The following is a 5,967-nucleotide window of genomic DNA, read 5'->3' as shown; positions in this document are numbered from 1 at the left end:
TAAGGCGTTTGATAAGGTTCCCCACGGTAGGCTATTGCAGAAAATATGGAAGTATGGGATTGAAGGTGATTTAGCGGTTTGGATCAGTAATTGGCTAGCTGAAAGAAGACAGAGGGTGGTGGTTGATGGCAAATGTTTATCCTGGAGTTCAGTTACTAGTGGTGTACCGCAAGGATCTGTTTTGTCATTTTATAAATTACCTGGAAGAGGGTGTAGAAGGATGGGTTAGTAAATTTGCAGATGACACGAAGGTCGGTGGAGTTGTGGATAGTGCTGGCGGATGTTATAGGATGCAGAGGGACATAGATAAGCTGCAGAGCTGGGCTGAGAGGTGGCTGATGGAGTTTAATGCGGAAAAGTGTGAGGTGGTTCACTTTGGAAGGAGTAACAGGAATGGAGAGTACTGGGCTAATGGCAAGATTCTTGGTAGTGTAGATGAACAGAGAAATCTCGGCATCCAGGTACATAAATCCCTGAAAGTTGCCACCCAGGTTAATAGGGCTGTTAAGAAGGCGTATGGTGTGCTAGCCTTTATCAGTAGGGGGATTGAGTTTCGGAGCCACAAGGTCATGCTGCAGTTGTACATAACTCTGGTGCGGCCGCTCCTGGAGTACTGCGTGCAGTTCTGGTCACCACATTATAGGAAGGATGTGGAAGCTTTGGAAAGGGTTCAGAGGAGATTTACTAGGATGTTGCCTGGTATGGAGGGAAGGTCTTACGAGGAAAGGCTCAGGGACTTGAGGTTGTTTTCGTTAGAGAGGAGACGGCTGAGAGGTGACTTAATAGAGACATATAACATAGTCAGAGGGTTAGATAGGGTGGACAGTGAGAGTCTCTTTCCTCGGATGGTGATGACCAACACGAGGGTACATAGCTTTAAATTGAGGGGTAGTAGATATAGGACAGATGTCAGAGTCAGTTTCTTTACTCAGAGAGTAGTAGGGGTGTGGAACGCCCTGCTTGCAACAGTAGTAGACTCACCAACTTTAAGGGCATTTAAGTGGTCGCTGGATAGACATATGGATGAAAATAGAATAGTGTAGGTCAGATAGGCTTCAGATGGTTTCACAGGTCGGCGCAACATCGAGGGCCGAAGGGCCCGTACTGCGCTGTAGTGTTCTATGTTCTATGTTTTAACACTGCAGAACCTGTCAAACACAGAATTACAGGGCCTGTCACACACAACATTGCAGAAACTGCCACACACAGAATTACATGACCTGTCACACAACTGCAGGAGCTGTCACACACAATATTGCAGGAACTGTCACACACAACATTGCAGGAACTGTCACATGCAACACTACATGAACTGTCATGCATAGTATTACAGGAACTGTCACACAACAAGACAGGAACTGTCACACACAGTATTACAGGAACTGCAACACATAATACTGCAGACACTGTCACACGCAATATTACAGGAACTGTCACACAACACTACATAAACTATCATATACTGTGTTGCAGCAACTGTCACACACAACACTGCAGGAACTGTCAGGCACAATATTACAGGAACTGCCACATAAGACTGCAAAACCTGTCACACACAGAATTACAGGTGCTGTCACACACAGTATTACAGGAACGGTCATACACATCACTGTCGAGACTGTCACACACAGAATTACAGGAACTGTCATACAATACTGCAGAAATGTCACATATAGAATTACAGGAACTGTCATAGGACTGCAGGAGCTGTCATACACATCATTACAGGAACTGTCACACACAATATTGCAAGGTCTGTCACACACAACCCTGCAGTAGCTGTTACACACAGAATTGCAGGAACTGCCACACAACATTGCAGGAGCAGTCACACACAACACTACAGGAACTGTCACACACAACATTGCAAGACATGTTACACACAATGTTACAGCAATTGTCACACATAGTATTACAGGTACTGTCATACACAACACTGCAGAAACTGTCACGCACAACACTGCAGAAACTGTCACACAGAACGTTGTCGGGACTGTCGCATACATGAACCGTCATACGCAACGTTGCAGGAATCGTTACACACACTACAGGAACTGCCACACACAACATTGCAATAAATGTTACACACAATGCTACAGGAATTGTCACACACAGTATTTCAGGAACTGCCACACACAGCACTCGAGGAACTGTGACACCCAACACTACAGGAATTGTTAGAGACAACACTACTGCGAATCAAAGAGTGAAGGAGCCAATAATGTTGAGAATCTCATGTGGGCTCATTTTTGGTGCTAAATGCCGGTTTATATGGCCCGCGAACCTCCCAGTGTGGCCGCGCAAAACCTCCGCCACATGCACCCAAAAACATACGTTAACTTCACGCCCAAGATGTTCCAAATTTCAGTTTTTCTCAAAGTAGGTTGATGTTTCAAACTGCTATGTGGTTGTTTTTGAACTTTCAATTTCTGGATTATTGCCCGATCACTCGTCCATTGCCATTCCACTATCCATATCTATACACACTGCATTTCCTACAGGGCGCTCAATCCCATCAACCTGGCTTGGATTTGGCACGAATTGTTAATAAACATTGTTAAACCCACTGCACATCCTGGTCACCGTAAATCCAAACTCTCCCCCACCACCCCCCTCCCAGGTTTCCCAATGAATATCCGGCATGATGTTTACCCTGAACTGGACACAAACTCTGAGCTTCTTACTCCAGCTATGAGGAGCTCTTGTCCACCAGGCAGGGCATGGCAGGAAGAACAAGGATGGAGATGAGCCGCTTTTACACAAGGTGCCAAGTGAGGTGATAAAGCAATATGTGCGACGACTGAACAAGCTGGACATCGAAGGTGTGTGGCGAGTTTGTACTCCCCTTCCACAATACCCCTCATCTGCACCAATCGAGATGCCAGTCTCATTCTGGGCACATGTGACGGACTCGAGAGCAGCAAATTACTAGCTGCATCTACTGACCTGAAAATATAACATTTGATGAGGTAAAATGCCCCCATCTGGTAGAATTTGAGACAGTTTTTTTTTTGCAGCATAGCAACCAGCATCACACAGACATGCACAGTTCTAAGGGCTTATTAGTATTCAAGATATAGCTTATCGCAAGCTGCTGGACGCCTGGTACAAGAGGAGAGAGAGGGAGAGAGTAAAGAGAAGCAAGGAGGATTCTTCACAGCTGGGAGTAACAGAGCAAAAGTAAAAATAGAAAAGCCAGAAAGAAATGGGAATGCAAATACCGTTTTCCTGGTACTAATACTCATTTGGCACTTAATGAGTTTGGTGCTTGATTTTGTGCTCAGTGACGACTAACTAACTCTGGCTGTGGTTTGCGAGGGAAAGAACATTGGTAACCTGCAGGATACTCAGCTTTATATTCTATAATCTGAAATGGAGTCAAAGTGAAGTTTGTTGTTGTACCTTTTGCTCCTTCCTGCAATCAACAGGAGATTTAGCAGTGCAATCAGTTAATCCGATCAAATCAACACAATACTGTAAGTATCAATCCCTATTCTTAGCAGTACATTTGTGTCAATATCTAACTCTCTGTATCCTTCTGAGTGTATCTGTGTACCTGTATGTCTGTATACAGACATCTGCGTGTCGGATGTGTGTGTGTCGGCGCTTGTTTATATAATTGTGAGTGTGCAGGGGCTGAACAGGATAGTCTTCAGAAAGAGGATCAAAATATGTTATTATCCTGGGCCAGTTCAATGGAATGAGTATACCATGCCAACTTTATGATGGCCACTTATCTGAATGATTGCTACGTTCTGCCAGCACTAAACCCGCTATTCATTGCCTGCACACATCATAACTTCATAAAACTACTTAGAGCTGGCCAACACCTCTGAAAGGGAAGGCTCACTGCAGTTTGAACAAGTGAGAGGGGTCAAGCAGGAGATGGCTCTATCCTGGAAAACAATGGAGAATTGCACAAGAGAGCGATTGGGGTTCAAAGCTTTCAAGCGTTCCACGGGAGATCTGGGTGTAAAGATGCAGAGGTGTCTTGTATCCACGGGGGCCTCCAGATACATGGTGAGCAGACAATAGGAGCAGATGGACAGCAGAGTCACTACCTGAGGATCTGGATATGTGCTGCAAGAAGTCCAATGAAGTGACAAGAATAGCCAAGGTCAGTAAAAGCATTCTGAAATGCCATATCACACCGAGTACTTCAGACATTGTTCCATGAACCACACTTCCATCAGTCATCAAGAACAGTGTCTATCAATCAGGATTCATACTTAACATTCTTACACTTCACCTCACCCGCACACACCTGGAGACCTGCTACAAGTGTCATGTCAAACACTTTACTAGGGTTACTGAGACGACGCACCAGGGAAGTGGCAGTGGCTCCAAGGAGCACAAAGCTCAGGAAGACAGCATTCATCCTCCCACCACTGGCACTCTGACAGCGTCCTTGCTGTTGTCAGTCAGCCAGCCAGCTCAGACTGCTGCTGCCCATGCTGAGCTGGTGCAATCCAAAACCAAGCCACCGAGGCTGCTCATGGTCATCCTCCAGGATCTGTCTCCCCCAGCGAAAGTCAGAGTCTTCCAGCAGCCATGCTGCAGCCACTGGGGTACAGTATAGGAACACTGAGGTAGGTGAAGGCTGATGGAAGACAGGCATTAAGGTGATGCACAGAGGTGATTGGTTATATGCATTTTGTCATGATTTCATTCATAAGCTTGGTTTGGAATGTTTATTTTGTGATGTATTTTATTTCAACATTGTGAATGTCAGTGACAGAGAGACGTTCTGATATTGCTGCTGAATAGATAGTTGGGGTTTCAGTGTCTGTTGACACACTTGGATGAATTCTTCACCATCAGCCCAGGCAGAATGGGACTGTCTAGGCTACCACCTGACTTCCATTTCCTCTTCGTCTGTCTCCTTTTCCTCAGGTTTCTTAAAGGCAATTAGGGATGGGCAGCAAATTCTGGACTTGCCAATGACACTCAATTTTGTGAAAGGATTTCTAAAATAGCCCCTTCTTTCAGCAGAATGATGAGGCTGTACAACATGCTGCAGACCAACACAAATAGTGATCCTTTGTCTGTCACGTGCTGCAGGTCCCCTCCAGGAAGGTTCCAACAGTGGAACAGTTATTGTTTTACCATGCCCATAGTCAACTGTATCACGTTTCATATGGCAGTTTGGCTTTCACTGTATGTGTGGGTTGCATACTAGAGTCATCAATCCTTGTTACACAAGAGCCACTGTTTAGCTTCAAGGGGTGGCTCAAATGCAGCTGACACAGTGGACTAGCACAGAATGAAACCATCATGATGCCAGGACACTGGGCATTGACTTGCATGGTGCCCTGCCTATGTTCACTGTGGTGATTGGCCCTTTAAGGGCAACACAGCAGAGTAAGGGTCACCTGACCTGTGTGACCAATTCCTCAGAGTGTGGAATCACCCCGTGGGGGAGTTCTCTTAGGCAATGATAATCTTCGTAGCTGGCTATGGTATGTGGCTGCTGTACAATTCTTATCATTAAATACCCTTTGTGTCACTAATGACGTTAGTGAAAGTGCATCTTTACACTCACACAGCAGCTGGCATTGAGAGAGTGAAATCCTTTGATCCTGGGTAATGGCAGAGTGCGTGGAATTCCAGCTGAGGTTTTCTAAGCTGGTGAACCTTTGCTCACATCAAGACCCCATGCACTTATCCTGTGGATTTGGGCAGCATGATAGCACAAGTGGGTAGCACTGGGCTTCATAGTGTCAGGGTCCCAGGTTCGATTCCCCGCTGGGTCACTGTCTGTGCGGAGTCTGCATGTTCTCCTCGTGTCTATGTGGGTTTCCTCCGGGTGCTCCGGTTTCCTCCCACAGTCCTAAGATGTGCCGGTTCAGTGGATTGGCCATGCTAAATCGCCCTTAGTGTCCAAAAAGGTTAGGAGGGGTTATTGGGTTATGGGGATAGGGTGGAAGTGAGGGCTTAAGTGGGTTGGTGCAGACTTGATGGGCGGAA

At 46.0% G+C, this 5,967-nt stretch overlaps 1 protein-coding gene across 1 annotated transcript in view; it reads left to right on the top strand.

The window, feature by feature from the left end:
- Positions 1–3,086: 3,086 nt before the first annotated feature.
- The window catches only part of rims3 (regulating synaptic membrane exocytosis 3), a 376,753-nt gene continuing 373,872 nt past the window's right edge, over positions 3,087–5,967 (top strand). The window contains exon 1 of the mRNA XM_038802068.1: positions 3,087–3,476. The gene's annotated coding sequence lies outside the window, so the exon portion shown is untranslated. The remainder of the gene's footprint in view (positions 3,477–5,967) is intronic.

Source organism: Scyliorhinus canicula, chromosome 1 (assembly GCF_902713615.1).
Source record: "Scyliorhinus canicula chromosome 1, sScyCan1.1, whole genome shotgun sequence".
NCBI lineage: Eukaryota > Metazoa > Chordata > Chondrichthyes > Carcharhiniformes > Scyliorhinidae > Scyliorhinus > Scyliorhinus canicula.
The sequence above is the reverse complement of the archived record's forward strand: the minus strand, read 5'-3'. Positions and strand labels throughout refer to the sequence as shown.